This window comes from Mobula birostris, chromosome X (genome assembly GCF_030028105.1).
Source record: "Mobula birostris isolate sMobBir1 chromosome X, sMobBir1.hap1, whole genome shotgun sequence".
In the NCBI taxonomy this organism is placed as follows: Eukaryota; Metazoa; Chordata; class Chondrichthyes; order Myliobatiformes; family Myliobatidae; genus Mobula; species Mobula birostris.
The window spans coordinates 4,434,786-4,458,659 of record NC_092402.1 but is presented as its reverse complement, the minus strand read 5'-3'; positions in this window follow the sequence as shown (position 1 = coordinate 4,458,659).

Below are 23,874 nucleotides of genomic sequence, written 5' to 3'. Positions count from 1 at the left end.
TAGCTGAGTGACCGTCAGCAGAGGGGAAAGGGAAAAGGCAGCCAGTGCAGGGAACGTATAGACATACTTTATTGATCCTGGGGGAAATTGGTTTTCGTTATAGTTGCACCATAAATAATAAATAGTAATAAAATCATAAATAATTAAATAGTAATATGTAAATTATGCCAGGAAATAAGTCCAGGACCAGCCTATTGGCTCAGGGTGTCTGACCCTCCAAGGGAAGAGTTGTAAAGTTTGATGGCCACAGGCAGGAATGACTTCCTATGACGCTCTGTGTTGCATCTCGGTGGAATGAGTCTCTGGCTGAATGTACTCCTGTGCCCAACCAGTACATTATGTAGTGGATGGGAGACATTGACCAAGATGGCATGCAACTTAGACAGCATCCTCTTTTCAGACACCACCGTCAGAGAGTCCAGTTCCATCCCCACAACATCACTGGCCTTACGAATGAGTTTGTTGATTCTGTTGGTGTCTGCTACCCTCAGCCTGCTGCCCCAGCACACAACAGCAAACATGATCGCACTGGCCACCACAGACTCGTAGAACATCCTCAGCATCGTCCGGCAGATGTTAAAGGACCTCAGTCTCCTCAGGAAATAGAGACGGCTCTGACCCTTCTTGTAGACAGCCTCAGCGTTCGTTGACCAGTCCAGTTTGTTGTCAATTCGTATCCCCAGGTATTTGTAATCCTCCACCATGTCCACACTGACCCCCTGGATGGGAACAGGGGTCACCGGTACCTTAGCTCTCCTCAGGTCTACCACCAGCTCCTTAGTCTTTTACACATTAAGCTGCAGATAATTCTGCTCACACCATGTGACAAAGTTTCCTACCGTAGCCCTGTACTCAGCCTCATCTCCCTTGCTTATGCATCCAACTATGGCAGAGTCATCAGAAAACTTCTGAAGATGACAAGACTCTGTGCAGTAGTTGAAGTCCGAGGTGTAACTGGTGAAGAGAAAGGGAGACAAGACAGTCCCCTGTGGAGCCCCAGTGTTGCTGATCACTCTGTCGGACACACAGTGTTCCAAGCAAATGACCGCTTGATGGGGCCTGTCGACGGGGGCGAGACGACACGCCTGGGGAAGCTGTGAGGATCTGACCCCTGTTACTGAGCCTGTCTCTGTGGGTCGGCAGGGGGCGGGGAGAAGAGGATTGCGGTAGTGATGGGGGGTTCCATCGTTAGGAGAGCAGGCAGGAGACTCTGTGGACGTGAAAGAGACGCCCGGATGGGCGGTTGCCTCCCAGGTACCAGGGACGTCTCGGATTGTGCCCACAGTACCCTAAAGTGGAGGCGGTGGGGCGGTGGGGCGGGTGAGCGAGGGGTGCCAGAAGCAGAGAGTCTGAGTTGTCGTTCAGCCGGATAATCAGAACGGGGTAGAAAGGAGATCTAGGTGACTTTGACCGTGGAGTGGCTGCTGGCGCCCGACAGGGCGGGTTTGGGTATCTCTCTCGAAGCCGGAATTTTCAGAACGCAAGGCGGTCTGCAGCGCTTACGGAGAACGGCGCGGGAAACGATGAAACACCCGGTGAGCAGCAGTGCTGCGGGCGAAAACGCCTCGTTGATGGGGGGGGGGGTGTCGGGGGGAGAATGGCCAGACTGGTTCAAGCTGACGGGAAGGCGACAGTAACTCAAATAACCACACGTTACGACAGCGGTGTGCAGAAGAGCATCTCTGAACAGCAGAGCATGTCGAACCTCAAAGTTTGTGGACTACCGCACACAGGAGGCCAGGAACATACGCTCTGTGGCCACTGTATTAAGTTATAAGAGGAACCCACTGAGATTAGAAGTATTTAAATGAGGACTTGGTTAACCTGCTTTGCAAGGACATTTGCCAGGACTGGTGCTCCAGAGTTATGAGGGCTATAGACAGGGGGAAATACAAGCAGGCGTTCCCCACTGGGGTTGGGTGGGATCAGAGGTCATAGGTTACGGGTGAAAGGCAAAATGTCTAAGGAGAACACGGAGGGAGGTGGGGAGTGTCTTCACTCAGAGGGCGGTGGGAGTGTGGAACGAGCTGCCGGAGGGAGTAGTGGATGTGGGTTTGATTTGGACGTTTAAGAGAAGTTTGGATGGGAGGGCCTTGGTCGATGGGAGGAGGCAGACTAATAGCTCAGCATGGGCTAGATGGGCCGAAGGGCCAGTTTCTCTGCTTATGACGATATGAGTGCACGGGAGAGAGGGTGCGACTGTTTTCTGTAGACCCGAGAAAGCTGAGGGGTGACCTTACAGACAACAGAACAGAATAGAACCTTGTTGTCATTGCTCAAGACAACGAGATCACGATGCTGCTCCAGTCCATGCAAAAGCAGATATTTACAGTGCATGTGGTATGGGTTAGTTTTTTAAAAACCCCATATTTACATGCAGCAAGTGACTTTGACAGTCCGTAACACTCAATTGGCAAGCCGAGGTGTGGCATTATTCAGCTGCACAACAGCCCCCGGCAAGAAGCTGGTCCTCACTCTCACTGTCTCGACCGAGATGTCTCTGGGTCTCCAACCAGACGGCAGGAGACTGACCAGAGAGTGTCCAGGATGGGATGGGGTCTGTAATGAACGTTACGAGCATCGAGAGCTGCAGATTGTCTCCAGCTCTGGTAGTTGAGTCCCAGTGACGAGCTGGGCCATCCTAATCACCCGTTGGAGGGCTTTGTGATCTGACTTGCTGCAGGGAATGTAACACACTATCATTCCGTGTGTCAGTATGGTCTCCAGCGCACGTCAGTAAAAGCTGGCCAGCAATTTCTAATCCTGATCACCCATTGGAGTCCTTTGTGATCGGTCTTGCTACAGCTAGACGACCACACCCTCGTTTTGTAGGTCAGTAATGTAAATGGTGGGGCATTGAAGTATGCAGTGGAACAGAGGGATCTAGGAATAATGGTGCATAGTTCCCTGAAGGTGGAATCTCACGTGGACAGGGTGGTGAAGAAAGCTTTTGGTGGTGAAGAGGTTGATGGAGAGGAGGAGGGAGGGGGAATTTATTGTGGGAGCTGAGGGGCAAGTTCTTCACACAGAGACTGGTGGGTGTGTGGAACGAGCAACCAGAGGAAGTGGTGGAAATGATAACAGACAGACACTTGCACAGGAAAACAAGATAGGTTGAACTGGTTGTGGGTCTGCTGGGGCCACGAGGGATCAGCGTAACAGACTTGCCGGTTGGCTTGGATGAACTGAACACAAGAGAATCGTTGAGTGCCGGGCAAGGGTGTTGCTTCCTGGCTGGTAGGTACGCGGGCCAGGGCGGGTACGGTGTGGAGAGCATGCTGAAACAAGAGAACACCTGCAGACAACGCGCACACACACACACACACACACACATAATGCTGGAGGAACTCAGCAGGCCAGGCAGCGTCTGTGGGGAAGTGTGAACAGTCGACGTTTCGGGCCGAGACCCTTCGGAGTCAGAGTTAGAAGGTGGGGCGGGAGGGGAGGGAGAAACGCGAGGTGATGGGTGAAGCCAGGAAGTGGGGAGAGAGCTGGGAAGTTGATCGGTGAAAGAAGTACAAGGCTGGAGAATGGGGAATCAGATTGGAGCTGTTGCCCCATATAGCAGGCTCCCCCTCTCCACGCAGCCGATGGGCCCAAAGGAACGGCAGAGACCGATACAGTTTGACACCAGGAGTTGCCAGTCAGCGTTGAACTCAACACAGGACTGCCTCAGGGACCCCAGCTCCGGACTTTTCCCTCGGGGTTTAATCCCAAAGCCTCCCCCATGAGCGGGTCTAGCTGCAAGGCAGCGGAGGTTTGAGATCAGAGTCCTGCTTCTCCTAGATGGGCTGCCAACCACGGCTGACGCGTCCCATCTGCCTGGGAAACTACACATGAAGTCTGACAAACTGTTCAAATACAGAAAAAAAAACATAAAAAAAAAGAGTGAATAAATTTTATTAGGACCCTGAGTTGTAACGAGTGCTTGAAAGGCCAGTATATTGTAACTTGGCTAGTTACGTGTTTGTAACCAAAGGACAAATACAGAAACCAGTCATTTCTCCGAACGAGGAGCTAAAGCTCTGTAACTGAAAGTGATACAGAAAGTGAGTCTGTAGGTTGTCGAATCAGTTTAGAGTCCAGGTGAGTGAAGTTATTCACACTGGTTCAGGAGACTGATGGTTGATGAGTAATAACTGTTCCTGAACCTGGTGTTGTGGATCCTGAGGCTCCTGTACCTCCTTCCTGATGGTTGAGGGGGTAATAACTGTTCCGGAACCTGGTGGTGTGGGTCCTGAGGCTCCTGTACCTCCTTCCTGATGGTTGAGGGGGTAATAACTGTCTCTGAACCTGGTGGTGTGGGTCCTGAGGCTCCTGTACCTCCTTCCTGATGGTTGAGGAGTAATAACTGTTCCTGAACCTGGTGGTGTGGGTCCTGAGGCCTTTTTGCCTCCTTCCTGATGGTTGAGGGGTAATAACTGTTCCTGATCCTGGTGGTGTGGGACCTGAGGCCCCTGTACCTCCTTCCTGATGGTTGAGGGGTAATAACTGTTCCTGAACCTGGTGGTGTGGGTCCTGAGGCTCCTGTACCTCCCTCCTGATGGTTGAGGGGGTAATAACTGTTCCTGAACCCAGTGGTGTGGGTCCTGAGGCTCCTGTACCTCCTTCCATAGAACCATAGGACCATAGAAACTACAGCACAGAAAAAGGCCTTTTGGCCCTTCTTGGCTGTGCCGAACCATTTTCTGCCTAGTCCCACTGACCTGCACATGGACCATATCCCTCCATACACCTCCCATCCATGTATCTGTCCAATTTATTCTTAAATGTTAAAAAAGAACATTTTCTGCCTCATCTGGCAGCTCATTTTCTGCCTCATCTGGCAGCTCATTCCATACTCCCACCACTCTCTGTGTGAAGAAGCCCCCTCTAATGTTCCCTTTAAACTTTTCCCCCCTCACCCTTAACTCATGTCCTCTGGTTTTTTTCTCCCCTTGCCTCAGTGGAAAAAGCCTGCTTGCATTCACTCTATCTATCCCCATCATAATTTTATATACCTCTATCAAATCTCCCCTCATTCTTCTACGCTCCAGGGAATAAAGTCCCAACCTATTCAACCTTTCTCTGTAACTGAGTTTCTCAAGTCCCGGCAACATCCTTGTAAACCTTCTCTGCACTCTTTCAACCTTATTTATATCCTTCCTGTAATTTGGTGACCAAAACTGAACACAATACTCCAGATTCGGCCTCACCAATGCCTTATACAACCTCATCATAACATTCCAGCTCTTATACTCAATACTTTGATTAATAAAGGCCAATGTACCAAAAGTTCTCTTTACGACCCTATCTACCTGTGACGCCACTTTTAGGGAATTTTGTATCTGTATTCCCAGATCCCTCTGTTCCACTGCACTCCTCAGTGCCTTACCATTTACCCTGTATGTTCTACCTTGGTTTGTCCTTCCAACATGCAATACCTCACACTTGTCTGTATTAAACTCCATCTGCCATTTTTCAGCCCATTTTTCCAGCTGGTCCAAGTCCCTCCGCAGGCTCTGAAATCCTTCCTCACTGTATACTACACCTCCAATCTTTGTATCATCAGCAAACTTGCTGATCCAATTTACCACATTATCATCCAGATCATTGATTTAGGTGACAAATAACAATGGACCCAGCACTGATCCCTGTGGCACACCTCTAGTCACAAGCCTTCACTTGGAGAAGCAATTCTCTACTACCACTCTTTGGCTTCTTCCATTGAGCCAATGTCCAATCCAATTTACCACCTCCCCATGTATACCTAGCGACTGAATTTTCCTAACGAACCTCTCATGTGGGACCTTTCTGATGGCTGAGGGGTAATAACAGTTCCTGAACCCGGTGGTGTGGGTCCTGAGGCTCCTGTACCTCCTTCCTGATGGTTGAGGGGTAATAACTATTCCTGAACCTGGTGGTGTGGGTCCTGAGGCTCCTGTACCTCCTTCCTGATGGTTGAGGGGTAATAACTGTTCCTGAACCTGGTGGTGTGGGTCCTGAGGCTCCTGTACCTCCTTCCTGATGGTTGAGGGGTAATAACTGTTCCTGAACCTGGTGGTGTGGGACCTGAGGCACCTGTACCTCCTTCCTGATGGCAGCAGCGAGAAGAGAGCATGGTCTGAGTGGTGGAGGATGCTGCTTTCCTGTGACAGTGCTCCACGTAGATGTGATCCATACTGCAAGAGCTTTACCCGTGATGGCTTCTCCAGGAATTCCTTCATGGAAGACGCCTGGAGAGATACCTACTGAATTTGACTGTTTCACTTCCACAAGACCCTAATCACAGCAGTTTTAGAACAGAGATCATAGACCATTGAACCTTATAGCACAGTACAGACACAAAGGTCCAGAATGACGTGCTGACCTTTCAACCTTCTTCGAGATCAATCTAACCGTTCGCTCCCACGTACCCTTCAACTTTCCTATCTCCCATGCATCTATTCAAGAGTTTCTTAAATGTCCCTAGTGCATCTGTCTCTCCCACCAACCCTGGCAGGGTCTTCCACACACTTACCACTCTCTGTGTTAAAAAAAAAACTACCTCTGACATCGCCCTGTGCTTTCCTCCAATCACCTTAAAATTATATCCCCTTGAAATTAGCCATTTCCACCCTGGGAAAAAGTCTCCGGCTGTCCACTCGATCTGTGTCTCTTATCGATGGTTCAACGATTCAGTTTAAGATCAGAGAACGTATTCAGTCTACAACCTGAGATTCTTACTCTCCTCAGACAACCATGAAACAGGAGAAGCCCAAACGTTGAACGACAGAGAACATTTAGAGCACAAAAGGCCCCCCCCCCTCACCCTCCTCTTCCACGCACAGGCAGCAACAAAGCATCAACCCTCCCCGCTGCTTGTTCCAGGAAAATCATCCCCCCCCAACCCCCAGCACCCTCCATGCAAGCAACGGCAAAGCCCCCACTCTCTGTCCCAACACGCCGACGTCTCACTGTAACGTTCAGCCGGGCTCCGACCTGTTTGGCCACCCTGCACGGAATGTCGACTCTCTTTTATTTTTTTGCAGTTCTAGTTAACGCCTTCTTGTAATGCTTGTCTGTCGTCAGCGTGCTTTCCTTGTGAACGCTGTCGACCTGACGCTGCTTGCACGCGCGCCCGTGCCCGGTGGCGAGGAACTCCGCCTCGACCCCACGCCGCTGACAGCATTAACCAGGGGGAGGTCAGGTCATCTGTGGGATGGGTTAACCTCCAGCCTGACCTTTCCTCCAACAGTTTAGGGTATTTCCCAGCTTGGTTTGCCCTTGTGTGGGATTTTACAAAAAGTCTCAGAAGAGATGACTTGACCGAGTTTACTTAATATATTCATTCAGTTGGCGGCAGAGGCCCAGGCCACCAATCCACCAATTCAACCCCAGCCCCTGTTGCAATGAATGAGGTGAGCCCAAGCACAGGACACTGGCACGGAGATTTATTAGGATGCAGATGCGGGCATGAGTGTTGAACGGCAAACAGGAGGGAGTGCAGGAAGGCAGGAGACAGGCGGGATTTTATCTTGACATAGAAAGGGTAAACAGAGAAAATAGGTGCAGGAGTAGGCCATTCGGCCCTTCGAGCCTGCACCGCCATTTATTATGATCATGGCTGATCATCCAACTCAGAACCCTGTACCAGCCTTCCCTCCATACCCCCGATCCCTGTAGCCACAAGGGCCATATCTAACTCCCTCTTAAATATAGCCAATGAACTGGCCTCAACTGTTTCCTGTGGCAGAGAATTCCACAGATTCACCACTCTCTGTGTGAAGAAGTTTTTCCTAATCTCGGTCCTAAAAGGCTTCCCCTTTATCCTCAAACTGTGACCCCTCGTTCTGGACTTCCCCAACATCGGGAACAATCTTCCTGCATCTAGCCTGTCCAATCCCTTTAGGATTTTATACGTTTCAATCAGATCCCCCCTCAATCTTCTAAATTTCAACGAGTACAAGCCCAGTTCATCCAGTCTTTCTTCATATGAAAATCCTGCCATCCCAGGAATCAATCTGGTGAACCTTCTTTGTACTCCCTCTATGGCAAGGATGTCTTTCCTCAGATTAGGGGACCAAAACTGCACACAATACTCCAGGTGTGGTCTCACCAAGGCCTTGTACAACTGCAGTAGTACCTCCCTGCTCCTGTACTCGAATCATCTCGCTATAAATGCCAGCATACCATTCGCCTTTTGCACCGCCTGCTGTACCTGCATGCCCACTTTCAATGACTGGTGTATAATGACACCCAGGTCTCGTTGCACCTCCCCTTTTCCTAATCGGCCACCATTCAGATAATAACCTGTTTTCCTATTCTTGCCACCAAAGTGGATAACCTCACATTTATCCACATTAATTGTGAAGACTGGGTTTCACGAGTAAATCTTGGAACTGGAGTAGAACTTAGAAAACTGATCTTGACACGGAGAGACTGAGTTTCACGGGTAAATCTCGGTACCGAAGCAAAACTTAGGACACACAATCCTAAGCAGCCGGGAAGTGTTAATTACCACACTGGCAAAACCAACGACCTGGCAACTAGTGGGTGCAAAGCCAGGGTTCTTATGCTGCAGGTCTTGATGAAAACCAGGTGTGCCGTTATCAAAGGGAATTAGGAGAAAGTGGGGAATTAACAGTCGGGACTGTGACAGCCCAATTAACGACCAGCTAACCTCCTAACTGTTGCATGTCCTTAGACCCCTCAAAGTTCAGAGGGTGTGGCCTCTTACCCCTTCTCACCTCCAATCACTGGTGCCCCTCCTCCTTCCCTTTCCCCTCTTGATCCGCTCTCCTCTCCTGTCAGATTCCTTCCTCTCCAGCCCTTTGCCTTTCTCAGCCACCTAGCTACACCCATCATCTTTGAGCTATCCTTCTTCCTTTCCACACCCCCCACCCACCACTCCCACGTTTTTATTCCAACACCCTCCCCCTCCCGAGCGACACAGGAAAAATGCTGGAGGAACTCAGCCGGCCGGGCAGCATCAGGACGGATGAGGGGTCTCGACCCGAAACATCGACTGTTTACTCTTTTCCGTAGATGCTGCCTGACCTGCTGAGTTCCTCCAGCACTTTGTGTGTGTTGCTCTGGATTTCCAGTTTCTGCAGACTTCCTTGTGTTTATAAATTGGTATTTGGTGTGTTGGCTTTCATTAGTACAAGGTAATGTTGCAGCTCTATAGAACCCTAGGAAACGTCTGAACCAATGAGGTTCTTTGCACCAAGGCCTCTGTCAAATCTCCTTTCATCTTCCTCTGCTCCAAAGGGAAAACCCTTAGCTCGCTCAGCCTATCCTCATAAAATGGGCTCTCTAATCCAGGCAGCATCCTGGTGAATCTCCTCTGCACCCTCTCTAATTCAGGCAGCATCCTGGTGAATCTCCTCTGTGCCCTCTCTAATCCAGGCAGCATCCTGGTGAATCTCCTCTGCACCCTCTCTAATCCAGGTAGCATCCTGGTGAATCTCCTCTGCACCCTCTCTAATCCAGGCAGCATCCTGGTGAATCTCCTCTGTGCCCTCTCTAATCCAGGCAGCATCCTGGTGAATCTCCTCTGCACCCTCTCTAATCCAGACAGCATCCTGGTGAATCTCCTCTGCACCCTCTCTAATCCAGGCAGCATCCTTGTAAATCTCCCTCTGAACATTCTCTAATCCAGACAGCATCCTGGTAAATCTCCTCTGCACCTTCTCCAATCCAGGCAGCATCCTGGTAAATCTCCTCTGCACCCTCTCTAATCCAGACAGTATCCTGGTAAATCTCCTCTGCACCTTCTCCAATCCAGGCAGCATCCTGGTAAATCTCCTCTGCACCCTCTCTAATCCAGGCAGCATCCTTGTAAATCTCCTCTGCACCTTCTCTAATCCAGGCAGCATCCTTGCAAATCTCCCTCTGAACCCTCTTTAAAGCTTCCACATCCTTCCTATAATGATGTGACCAGAACTGAGCACAATACTCCAAGTGTAGTCTAACCAGGTCTTTGTAGGGCGACTCGCAGCTCCTGAACTCAATCCTAAAACCCTTCCATTACACAGGGGAAGGGAGTCATTCTGTAACTGCTGGTAAATGCGACGGGATGCAAATCGAGAAGGTCCCAGGGTTTACGCCCCAACAGAAGCCATAACAAGGCTGAGGTGCTGAACAGCTACGGTGAACATCTTGATGCCTAATGGACTATTTTTTACAAAAAACCTCTGAAATTCAAAAAATATTTTTTTTTTGACGCTGACACGACAGCGCAAGTGGAAAATTCCACAAGACGCCAGGAGGTTTCCCAGGTGATGCGCGGGTCCCTGCGCACTGCGGACACTTCAGAGGGATGACTTCATGCCTGGAATGGACGAGAAACAGAACAACACTGCATAAAGCGAAAACTGAAGATCTTGATTCCGTATTGAAAGAGTGGATTCGTCAGCCTTGGAGTGAACATATGGAGTCCCAGAAATCAACAGCACAGAAACAGGCCCATCTAGTCTGTGCTGAACCCCTTAAGCTGCCTTGCCCTCATTGAACTGCATCTGGACTATAGCCCTTTGTACCCCTCGCGTCCCTCTACCAATCCAAACTTCTCTTAGGCGTTGAAATCGAAATCGCACCCACTGCTCGCGCTGTCGGCTCGTCAGCGCCACGCTGATCTTGAAAGGGGCAGAGATCTATCAGGACGAACTGAAAATTGGAGCTAGTTGTGAATGTTCAGCAGGCCCGGTTGCAGAATTTTAAGGTTAGGTGCGCAGCATTAAGTTTCTAAGTTTTAAAGGTAAAGCGTCTGCTGATCGCGGAGCAGCAGAGATTTTCAGCGATGCATTTGCCAAGATCGTCGCTGATGAAAACCTAACACTAGAGAACAAGGCTACAATCCTGATTGTTTTTATATACAAATGCAAGAAGAGTGTACTGCAACCTTTTCTGAGCACACGGCATAGCAGGTGGAGATGGTAAGCTTGTTGCTGTTTGCAGTTGTTCAACAGCTGATTCAGGTGTTGTCCCGATGCTGTGTTTGTTAGCCTGCACACAATAGATATTCATTATATTAACGGTATGTGATAATATTTACTGCTAAGTACAGATGTGTGACAAAGACTGCTCACTGGTCATCGTCGTGGCTATCCCTCGAGGTCGAGGATGATGGTCTTTGTCCTGTTGATCTACTTATGGGCTCTCAACTGGCTTATGAGACCAATCTTGGCTTTGAAAGTTCTTCCGCATTCAGGACAGCTAGTTCCAGATGGCAGATCGGGCTTTGGTTGTTGCTGCCTCTCTTTCCATTTTCTTCTCTTTTCTTCTAATTCTGCTCATCTGTTGGCTTTGAAAGTTGCTGTTCCTTCTCGGATGATAGCCAGTACAGTACTGAGCAAGAGTATCAGACACACACACACACATACATGGATGACTTCACATCTGGAATGGACGAGAAGCGGAACAACACTGCATAAAGCGAAAAGTGAAGATCTTGATTGTGTATTGAAAGAGTGGATTCGTCAGCCTTGGAGTGAACATATGGATGCCTCAGGATGCCTCAGACTTTGCACACAGTACTGTATTTGTCAATGCGGAACGGAGAAGGAGTTTGTCAATCTGGCGGGAGCAGAGGAGGTCGGGAATGGTGAGGGTGGAGCACCGCAGGAGGGGTGTGGGGACAGGTGGCAGAGATGTCGCGGGCGCAGACACGCCTAGAGCCCTGAGGCACCGGGCAAGGTCATTTGATCCCAGACAATTGGTTCACTGATCATTACAGAATGTCTCTCTGGTTCTTCCCTCTCCCTCCCCTCTCCCTTCCCCTTTTCCCAACCATGATTCCCCTCTCTCTGCCCCCTTCCCACTCTCAGTCCACAATACAGACCCAGATCAGAATCAGGTTTATTATCACCCACGTACGTCATGAAATTTGTTTGTTTTTGCGGCATCAGTACAGTGCAATACATAACATTACTACAGTACTGAGCAAAACTCTTAGGCAACCCTATAGCACAGTGCTATATATATATATATATATAGGCATCCGTTAGTCTCGCGAGACCATGGATTTGCGCCTTGGAAGGTTTCCAGGGCACAGGCCTGGGCAAGGTTGTATGGAAGACCATGCTGCAAGTCTCCCCTCTCCACGACACTGATGTTGTCCAAGGGAAGGGCACTAGGACCCATACAGCTTGGCACCGGTGTCGTCGCAGAGCAATGTGTGATTAAGTGCCTTGCTCAAGGACACAACACGCTGCCTCAGCCGAGGCTCGAACTCGCGACCTTCAGGTCACTAGACCGACGTCTTAACCGCCTGGCTGCACAAGTATATGTAGTCCAAAAACAGAGAAAAATAGTGAGGCAGAGGTCATGAGTTCAGCGTCTGCTGAGAAATCTGATGGTGGAGGGGAAGAAGCTGTTCCTAGAAAGTTGAGCATGTGTCTTCAGACTCCTGTAGCTCCTCCTTGATGGTAGCAATAGGAAGAGGGCACGTCCTGGGTGGTGGGGTGGGGGGGGGGCCTTAGTGAGGGATGCTGCCTACTTGAGACGTCACCTGTTGATGATGTCCTCCGTGCTGTCGGGTGGGGCTAGTGCCCATCTTGCAGCTGGCTGTGTTCAAAACCCTCCGCACTTTTCCCTTTCCCTGATCTCCTGCAGCGCCCGGCGATGACGCAGCCAGTCAGAATGCTCGCCACGGCACATCTGTAAACAGCTGCAAGAGCTTTGGGCGGCAGCCCCAGACCTCCTCCAACCCTTGATGAGGAACGGCTGCTGTCGTCGCCCTCTTCGCAACTGCACCGGTGGATTGGGCCCCTGAATAGATCTTCGGAGAAGTTGACGCCCAGGAAACTGCCCACCGATTCCCCTGCTGGCCCTGTCGACCAGGGGCGGTGCCCGCTGCCTCGACTTCCCTGACCTGAAGCGAAAAAAAAAAACCAAACATCAGGAATGATGGCATGGAATTCCTTTGCCGCCGCGCCACCTCGACAAGGCAGAAATTTCGGCTCGTCAACCGCGCTTCAGGAGCAAAGCAGTTAGCGGGGGTCGGGTGGGGGGAATGGCAGTTACGGCTCAGGGCGTCGGAGTTCGGAGTCCAATCCCAGAATCCTCCGTCCGGAGCCCGTACGCCCTCCCTGGAACGCGTCGTGATTTTTTTATTTTTCTCCCCCCCCCCCCAGGCGCCCCGGTCTCTTCCAACGGTCCAAAGGCGTCCCGGTTTGTGGCTTGATTATTCAATGTGAAAACTTTCCCCCCACCCCCAAGTTTCGGTTAGGGTTCCATCAGTTGTGGGGAGTGGGGTTGCGGCCCAGATTTCCGGAAGGAAACCTATTCCGTGCCGTGCCCTGTAAATAAATAAACAAGAAAATAAAGTCAGATAGAACGATTCTGCACAAACCACTGCCTCTAAAGGTCAGGACATTGTTCAGCCGTGTCACAGTAACTCATCCAGACAACAACGTCTGTGCAGAACACAGGTGCCTACCAGGTCTCAGCGGATGGTGACGCAGAGGCTTCATGACCTCAGTCCCACGTTGACAACCGACCTGATTTCATTCACAACCAGTTCTGCCAGCGGCCAAAAGCAAACAGAAAGGGGAAATCATGCCGTCCGTGCTTTCTTGCCAGCACAGACCACTGAGGAAAGGGAACTTGCAAAGATTATTTCAGAAGCAGTGCGTCATACGGCCCAGTTTCGTTGTTATGCTCACATGGGTTGTTTTTCTTAACGTCTGAACTCGCATAATGACTCTTCATACACAACCAGCTGATACCACAAATTACTCAATGCATGGTAAGACCATAACAACCCGGACCAGGATCAGAATCATAAAGCATGCCCTGCCATTCCACCAGGGACAATTTACTATCCCTCTGAACCCCATTCTCCCACCTCCTCCCAGTGACCTTAGACACCCCGTCACCCCAACTGATTGGATGGCTTCTCACATGAAGAGTGTTTGACGACTCTGGGTCTGTAATCACTGGAATTCAGAAGAATGGGGGCGGGGGTGACGGGCCAAGATAGAGTGGATGTGGAGAGGATGTTTCCTATAGTGGGGGAGTCTAGGAACAGAGGACACAGATAGAGTGGATGTGGAGAGGATGTTTCCCATAGTGGGGGAGTCTAGGATCAGAGGGCACAGATAGAGTGGATGTGGAGAGGATGTTTCCTATAGTGGGGGGAGTCTAGGATCAGAGAGCACAGATAGAGTGGACGTGGAGAGGATGTTTCCTATAGTGGGGAAGTCTAGGACCAGAGGACACAGATAGAGTGGATGTGGAGAGGATGTTTCCTATAGTGGGGGAGTCGAGGACCAGAGGGCACAGAGAGAATGGATGTGGAGAGGATGTTTCGTATAGTGGGGGGAGTCTAGGACCAGAGGGCACAGATAGAGTGGATGTGGAGAGGATGTTTCCCATAGTGGGGGAGTCTAGGATCAGAGGGCACAGATAGAGTGGATGTGGAGAGGATGTTTCCCATAGTGGGGGAGTCTAGGATCAGAGGGCACAGATAGAGTGGATGTGGAGAGGATGTTTCCTATAGTGGGGGAGTCTAGGACCAGAGGACACAGATAGAGTGGATGTGGAGATGATGTTTCCTATAGTGGGGGGAGTCTAGGACCAGAGGACACAGATAGAGTGGATGTGGAGAGGATGTTTCCTATAGTGGGGGAGTCTAGGACCAGAGGACACAGATAGAGTGGATGTGGAGAGGATGTTTCCTATAGTGGGGGGAGTCTAGGATCAGAGAGCACAGATAGAGTGGACGTGGAGAGGATGTTTCCTATAGTGGGGAAGTCTAGGACCAGAGGACACAGATAGAGTGGATGTGGAGAGGATGTTTCCTATAGTGGGGGAGTCGAGGACCAGAGGGCACAGAGAGAATGGATGTGGAGAGGATGTTTCGTATAGTGGGGGGGAGTCTAGGACCAGAGGGCACAGATAGAGTGGATGTGGAGAGGATGTTTCCCATAGTGGGGGAGTCTAGGATCAGAGGGCACAGATAGAGTGGATGTGGAGAGGATGTTTCCCATAGTGGGGGAGTCTAGGATCAGAGGGCACAGATAGAGTGGATGTGGAGAGGATGTTTCCCATAGTGGGGGAGTCTAGGATCAGAGGGCACAGATAGAGTGGATGTGGAGAGGATGTTTCCTATAGTGGGGGAGTCTAGGACCAGAGGACACAGATAGAGTGGATGTGGAGAGGATGTTTCCTATAGTGGGGGGAGTCTAGGACCAGAGGACACAGATAGAGTGGATGTGGAGAGGATGTTTCCTATAGTGGGGGAGTCTAGGACCAGAGGACACAGATAGAGTGGATGTGGAGAGGATGTTTCCTATAGTGGGGGGAGTCTAGGATCAGAGAGCACAGATAGAGTGGACGTGGAGAGGATGTTTCCTATAGTGGGGAAGTCTAGGACCAGAGGACACAGATAGAGTGGATGTGGAGAGGATGTTTCCTATAGTGGGGGAGTCGAGGACCAGAGGGCACAGAGAGAATGGATGTGGAGAGGATGTTTTGTATAGTGGGGGGGAGTCTAGGACCAGAGGGCACAGATAGAGTGGATGTGGAGAGGATGTTTCCCATAGTGGGGGAGTCTAGGATCAGAGGGCACAGATAGAGTGGATGTGGAGAGGATGTTTCCCATAGTGGGGGAGTCTAGGATCAGAGGGCACAGATAGAGTGGATGTGGAGAGGATGTTTCCTATAGTGGGGGAGTCTAGGACCAGAGGACACAGATAGAGTGGATGTGGAGAGGATGTTTCCTATAGTGGGAGGAGTCTAGGATCAGAGAGCATAGATAGAGTGGACGTGGAGAGGATGTTTCCTATAGTGGGGAAGTCTAGGACCAGAGGACACAGATAGAGTGGATGTGGAGAGGATGTTTCCTATAGTGGGGGAGTCGAGGACCAGAGGGCACAGAGAGAATGGATGTGGAGAGGATGTTTCGTATAGTGGGGGAGTCTAGGACCAGAGGGCACAGATAGAATGGTCGTGGAGAGGATGTTTCCTATAGTGGGGGAGTCTAGGACCAGAGGACACAGATAGAGTGGTCGTGGAGAGGATGTTTCCTATAGTGGGGGAGTCTAGGACCAGAGGACCAGATAGAGTGGATGTGGAGAGGACGTTTCCTATAGTGGGGGAGTCTAGGACCAGAGGACACAGATAGAGTGGTCGTGGAGAGGATGTTTCCTATGGTGGGGGAGTCCAGGACCAGAGGACACAGATAGAGTGGTCGTGGAGAGGATGTTTCCTATAGTGGGGGAGTCTAGGACCAGAGGACACAGATAGAGTGGATGTGGAGAGGATGTTTCCTATGGTGGGGTAGTCTAGGACCAGAGGACACAGATAGAGTGGATGTGGAGAGGATGTTTCCTATGGTGGGGTAGTCTAGGACCAGAGGACACAGATAGAGTGGATGTGGAGAGGATGTTTCCTATAGTGGGGGAGTCTAGGACCAGAGGACACAGATAGAGTGGATGTGGAGACGGTGTTTCCTATAGTGGGGGAGTCTATGATCAGAGGACACAGATAGAGTGGATGTGGAGAGGATGTTTCCTATGGTGGGGTAGTCTAGGACCAGAGGACACAAATAGAGTGGATGTGGAGAGGATGTTTCCTATGGTGGGGTATTCTAGGACCAGAGGACACAGATAGAGTGGTCGTGGAGAGGATGTTTCCTATAGTGGGGGAGTCTAGGACCAGAGGACACAGATAGAGTGGTCGTGGAGAGGATGTTTCCTATAGTGGGGGAGTCTAGGACCAGAGGGCACAGATAGAGTGGATGTGGAGAGGATGTTTCCTATAGTGGGGGAGTCGAGGACCAGAGGACCAGATAGAGTGGATGTGGAGAGGATGTTTCCTATAGTAGGGGAGTCTAGGACCAGAGGACCAGATAGACTGGATGTGGAGAGGATGTTTCCTATAGTGGGGGAGTCTAGGACCAGAGGACACAGATAGAGTGGTTGTGGAGAAGATGTTTCCTATAGTGGGGGAGTCTAGGACCAGAGGACACAGGTAGAGTGGTCGTGGAGAGGATGTTTCCTACAGTGGGGGAGTCTAGGACCAGAGGACACAGATAGAGTGGATGTGGAGAGGATGTTTCCTATAGTGGGGGAGTCTAGGACCAGAGGACCAGATAGAGTGGATGTGGAGAGGATGTTTCCTATAGTAGGGGAGTTTAGCACGAGAGGACCAGATAGACTGGATGTGGAGAGGATGTTTCCTATAGTGGGGGAGTCTAGGACCAGAGGACACAGATAGAGTGGTCGTGGAGAGGATGTTTCCTATAGTGGGGGAGTCTAGGACCAGAGGACACAGATAGAGTGGATGTGGAGAGGGTGTTTCCGATAGTGGGGGAGTCTAGGATCAGAGGACACAGATAGAGTGGTCGTGGAGAGGATATTTCCTATAGTGGGGGAGTCTAGGACCAGAGGACACAGATAGAGTGGATGTGGAGAGGATGTTTCCTATAGTGGGGCAGTCTAGGACCAGAGGACACAGATAGAGTGGATGTGGAGAGGGTGTTTCCTATAGTGGGGGAGTCTAGGATCAGAGGACACAGATAGAGTGGATGTGGAGAGGATGTTTCCTATGGTGGGCTAGTCTAGGACCAGAGGACACAGATAGAGTGGTCGTGGAGAGGATGTTTCCTATAGTGGGGGAGTCTAGGACCAGAGGACACAGATAGTGTGGTCGTGGAGAGGATGTTTCCTATAGTGGGGGAGTCTAGGACCAGAGGACACAGATAGAGTGGATGTGGAGAGAATGTTTCCTATGGTGGGGTAGTCTAGGACCAGAGGACACAGATAGAGTGGATGTGGAGAGGATGTTTCCTATAGTGGGGGAGTCTAGGACCAGAGGACACAGATAGAGTGGTCGTGGAGAGGATGTTTCCTATAGTGGGGGAGTCTAGGACCAGAGGACACAGATAGTGTGGTCGTGGAGAGGATGTTTCCTATAGTGGGGGAGTCTAGGACCAGAGGACACAGATAGAGTGGATGTGGAGAGAATGTTTCCTATGGTGGGGTAGTCTAGGACCAGAGGACACAGATAGAGTGGATGTGGAGAGGATGTTTCCTATAGTGGGGGAGTCTAGGACCAGAGGACACAGATAGAGTGGATGTGGAGACGAGGGCAATCTTGGAGCAGAGGGCAAAGATAGAAACATAGAAACACAGAAAACCTACAGCACAATACAGGCCCTTTGGCCAACAAAGCTGAAATGAACATGTCCCTACCTTAGAACTACCTAGGCTTCACCCATAGCCCTCTAGTTTTTGAAGCTCCATGTACCTATGGGCATGTGGCCATGTGTTTAAGGTGTTCGACTAGTGATCTGAAGGTCATGAGTTCGAGCTGTTGTCTGGATGAGTTACTGTGACAACACACCCACGGCTGTACAATGTCCTGACCTCTAGAGGCGGTGGTTTGTGCAGAATCGTTCTATCTGACTTTATTTACTTGTTTATTTATTTACAGGGCACGGCACGGAATAGGTTTCCTTCCGGAAATCTGGGCCTCAACCCCACTCCCCACAACCGATGCAACCGTAACCAAAACTTGGGGGAGGTGGCGGGGTGGGATGGGGTGGGTGGAAAGTTTTCACATTGAATAATCATGTTGTGTTTTTGAGCAAGGCACTTAACCACACATTGCTCTGCGACGACACCGGTGCCAAGCTGTATGGGTCCTAATGCCCTTCCCTTGGACAAAATTGATGTTGTGGAGAGGGGAGACTTGCAGCATGGGCAACTGCCGGTCTTCCATACAACCTTGCCCAGACCTGCGCCCTGGAGAGTGAAGACTTTCCAGGCGCAGATCCATGGTCTCGCAAGCCTAAGCAATGCCTTAAAATGTACCTATCCAGGAGTCTCTTAAAAGACCCTATCGTTTCCATCTCCAGCACTGTCACCGGCAGCCCATTCCACACACTCACCACTCTCTGTGTAAAAAACTTCCCCCTGTCATCTCCTCTGTACCTACTTTCAAGCACCTTAAAACTGTGTCCTCTCGTGCTGGCCATTTCAGCCCTGGGGAAAAACCTCTGACTACCTACATGATCAATGCCTCTCATTATCCTGAACACCTCTATCTGGTCACCTCTCATCCTCCGTCGCTCCAAGGAGAAAAAGGCCGAGTTCGCTCAACCTATTCTCATAAGGCATGCTCCCCAATCCAGGCAACATCCATGTAAATCTCCTCTGCACCCTTTCTATGGTTTCCACGTCCTTCCTGTAGTGAGGTGACCAGAACTGAGCACAGTACTCCAAGTGGGGTCTTACCAGGGTCCTATATAGCTGCAACATTACCTCTCGGCTCCTAAACTCAGTCCCACGATTGATGAAGGCCAATGCACTGTATGCCTTCTTAACCACAGTGTCAACCTGCATAGCAGCTTTGAGTGTCCTATGGACTCGGACCCCAAGATCCCTCTCATCCTCCACACTGCCAAGAGTCTTACCATTAATACTATATTCTGCCATATTTGACCTACCAAAATGAACCACCTCACACTTATCTGGGTTAAACTCCATCTGCCACTTCTCAGCCCAGTTTTGCGTCCTATCAATGTCCCTTTGTAACCTCTGACAGTCCTCCACACTATCCACAACACCCCCAACCTTCGCGTCATCAGCAAATTTACTAACCTATCCCTCCACTTCCTCATCCAGGTCATTTATAAAAATCACACAGAGTTGGGGTCCCAGAACAGATCCCTGAGGCACACCACTGGTAACCGGCCTCCATGCAGAATCTGACCTGTCTACAACCACTCTTTGCCTTCTGTGGGCAAGCCAGTTCTGGATCCACCAAGCAATGTCCCCTTGGATCCCATGCCTCCTTACTTTCTCAATAAGCCTTGCATGGGGTACCTTATCAAATGCCTTGTTAAATTCCATATAAACTACATCTACTGCTCTACCTTCATCAATGTGTTCAGTCACATCCTCAAAAAATTCAATCCGGCTCGTAAGGCATGACCTGCCTTTGACAAAGCCATGCTGACTATTCCTGACCATATTATGCCTCTCCAAATGTTCATAAATCCTGCCTCTCAGGATCTTCTCCATCAACTTACCAACAACTGAAGTAAGATTCACTGGTCTATAATTTCCTGGGCTATCTCTACTCCCTTTCTTGAATAAGGAAACAACATCCACAACCCTCCAATCCTCCGGGACCTCTCCCGTCCCCATTGCTGATGCAAAGATCATCGCCAGAGGCTCAGCAATCTCCTCCCTCACCTCCCACAGTAGCCTGGGGTACATCCCGTCCGGTCCCGGTGACTTATCCAACTTGATGTTTTCCAAAAGCTCCAGCACATCCTCTTTCTTAATATCTACACGCTCAAGCTTTTCAGTCTGCTGCAAGTCATCACTACAATTGCCAAGATCCTTTTCCGTAGTGAATACGGAAGGGAAGTATTCATTAAATGCCTCTGATTTTCCTCCGGTTCCATACATACTTTCCCACTGTCACACTTGATAGGTCCTATTCTCTGACATCTTCTCCTCTTGCTCTTCACATACTTGTAGAACGCCTTGGGGTTTTCCTGAATCCTGTCTGCAAGGCCTTCTCGTGGCTCCTTCTGGCTCTCCTAATTTTATTCTTAAACTCCTTCTTGCTAGCCTTATAATCTTCTAGATTCCTATCATTACCTAGTTTTTTGAACCTTCAGTAAGCTTTCTTTCTCTTTTGACTAGATTTACAACAGCCTTTGTACACCATGGATCTTGTGCCCTACCATTCTTTCCTTGTCTCATTGGAACGTACCTATGCAGAAATCCACACAAATATCCCCTGAACATTTGCCACATTTCTTTCAAACGCTTCCCTGAGAACATCTGTTTCCAATTTATGCTTCCAAGTTCCTGCCTGATAGCTTCATAATTCCCCTTACTCTAATCAAACGTTTTCCTGACTTCTCTGTTCCTATCCCTCTCCAATGCTATGGTAAAGCAGATAGAATTGTGATCACTATCTCCAAAATGCTCTCCCACCGAGAGATCAGTAACCTGAGCAGGTTCATTTCCCAATACCAGATCAAGTACAGCCTCTCGTTTTGTAGGCTTATCTACTACATATTGTGTCAAGAAACCTTCCTGAACACACCTAACAAACTCCACCCCATCTAAACCCCTCACTCTAGGGAGATGCCAATGAGTATTTGGGAAGTTAAAATCTCCCACCACAACCACCCTGTTATTATTACACCTTTGCAGAATCTGTCTCCCTACTTGCTCCTCAATGTCCCTGTTACTATTGGGTGGTCTATAAAAGACACCCAGTATAGTTTTTGACCCCTTCCTATTCCTCACTTCCACCCACAGAGACTCCGTAGACAACCCCTCCATGACTTGCTCCTTTTCTGCAGCCGTGACAATACCTCTGATCAACAGTGCCACACCCCCACCTCTTTTGCCTCCCTCCCTGTACTTTCTGAAACATCTAAAGCCTGACACTTGAAGCAGCCATTCCTGCCCCTGAGTCATCCAAGTCTCTGTAATGGCCACAACATCATAGCTCCAAGTACTGATCCACGCTCTAAGCTCATCCACTTAATTCATAATATTCCTTGCATTAAAATAGACACATCTCAAACCATCCGTCTGAGTGTGTCCCTTCTCTACCACCTGCCTATCCTCCCTCTCGCACTGTCTCCAGGTTTTCTCCAGATTGGATGTGGAGAGGATGTTTCCTATAGTGGGGGAGTCTAGGACCAGAGGACACAGATAGAGTAGATGTGGAGAAGATGTTTCCTATAGTGGGGGGAGTCTAGGACCAGAGGACACAGATAGAGTTTATGTGGAGAGGATGTTTCCTATGGTGGGGGAGTCTAGGAGCAGAGGACACAGATAGAGTGGATGTGGAGAGGATGTTTCCCATAGTGGGGGAGTCTAGGACCAGAGGACACAGATAGAGTGGATGTGGTGAGGATGTTTCCGAAAGTGGGGGAGTCTCAGATCAGAGGATACAGATAGAGTGGATGTGGAGAGGATGTTTCCTACAGTGGGGGAGTCTCGGATCAGAGGATACAGATAGAGTGGATGTGGAGAGGATGTTTCCTATAGTGGGGGAGTCTCGGATCAGAGGATACAGATAGAGTGGATGTGGAGAGGATGTTTCCTATAGTGGGGGAGTCTAGGACCAGAGGACACAGATAGAGTGGATGTGGAGAGGATGTTTCCTATAGTGGGGGGAGTCTGGGACCAGAGGACACAGATAGAGTAGATGTGGAGAAGATGTTTCCTATAGTGGGGGGAGTCTAGGACCAGAGGACACAGATAGAGTTTATGTGGAGAGGATGTTTCCTATGGTGGGGGAGTCTAGGAGCAGAGGACACAGATAGAGTGGATGTGGAGAGGATGTTTCCCATAGTGGGGGAGTCTAGGACCAGAGGACACAGATAGAGTGGATGTGGAGAGGATGTTTCCGAAAGTGGGGGAGTCTCGGATCAGAGGATACAGATAGAGTGGATGTGGAGAGGATGTTTCCTATAGTGGGGGAGTCTAGGATCAGAGGACACAGATAGAGTGGTCGTGGAGAGGATGTTTCCTATAGTTGGGGAGACTAGGACCAGAGGACACAGATAGAGTGGTCGTGGAGAGGATGTTTCCTATGGTGGGGTAGCCTAGGACTTGAGGACACAGATAGAGTGGATGTGGAGAGGATGTTTCCGAAAGTGGGGGAGTCTCGGATCAGAGGATACAGATAGAGTGGATGTGGAGAGGATGTTTCCTATAGTGGGGGAGTCTCGGATCAGAGGATACAGATAGAGTGGATGTGGAGAGGATGTTTCCTATAGTGGGGGAGTCTAGGATCAGAGGGCACAGATAGAGTGGATGTGGAGAGGATGTTTCCTATAGTGGGGGAGTCTAGGACCAGAGCGCACAGATAGAATGGATGTGGAGAGGATGTTTCCTATAGCAGGGGAGTCTAGGACCAGAAGACACAGATAGAGTGGATGTGGAGAGGATGTTTCCTATAGCGGGGGAGCCTAGCACCAGAGGGCACAGATAGAGTGGATGTGGAGAGGATGTTTCCTATAGTGGGGGAGTCCAGGATCAGAGGACACAGATAGAGTGGATGTGGAGAGGATGTTTCCTATAGTGGGGGGAGTCTAGGACCAGAGGACACAGATAGAGTGGATGTGGAGAGGGTGTTTCCTATAGTGGGGGAGTCTAGGACCAGAGGACACAGATAGAGTGGATGTGGAGAGGATGTTTCCGAAAGTGGGGGAGTCTCGGATCAGAGGATACAGATAGAGTGGATGTGGAGAGGATGTTTCCTATAGTGGGGGAGTCTCGGATCAGAGGATACAGATAGAGTGGATGTGGAGAGGATGTTTCCTATAGTGGGGGAGTCTAGGATCAGAGGACACAGATAGAGTGGTCGTGGAGAGGATGTTTCCTATAGTTGTGGAGACTAGGACCAGAGGACACAGATAGAGTGGTCGTGGAGAGGATGTTTCCTACGGTGGGGTAGTCTAGGACTTGAGGACACAGATAGAGTGGATGTGGAGAGGATGTTTCCGAAAGTGGGGGAGTCTCGGATCAGAGGATACAGATAGAGTGGATGTGGAGAGGATGTTTCCTATAGTGGGGGAGTCTCGGATCAGAGGATACAGATAGAGTGGATGTGGAGAGGATGTTTCCTATAGTGGGGGAGTCTAGGATCAGAGGGCACAGATAGAGTGGATGTGGAGAGGATGTTTCCTATAGTGGGGGAGTCTAGGACCAGAGCGCACAGATAGAATGGATGTGGAGAGGATGTTTCCTATAGCAGGGGAGTCTAGGACCAGAAGACACAGATAGAGTGGATGTGGAGAGGATGTTTCCTATAGCGGGGGAGCCTAGCACCAGAGGGCACAGATAGAGTGGATGTGGAGAGGATGTTTCCTATAGTGGGGGAGTCCAGGATCAGAGGACACAGATAGAGTGGATGTGGAGA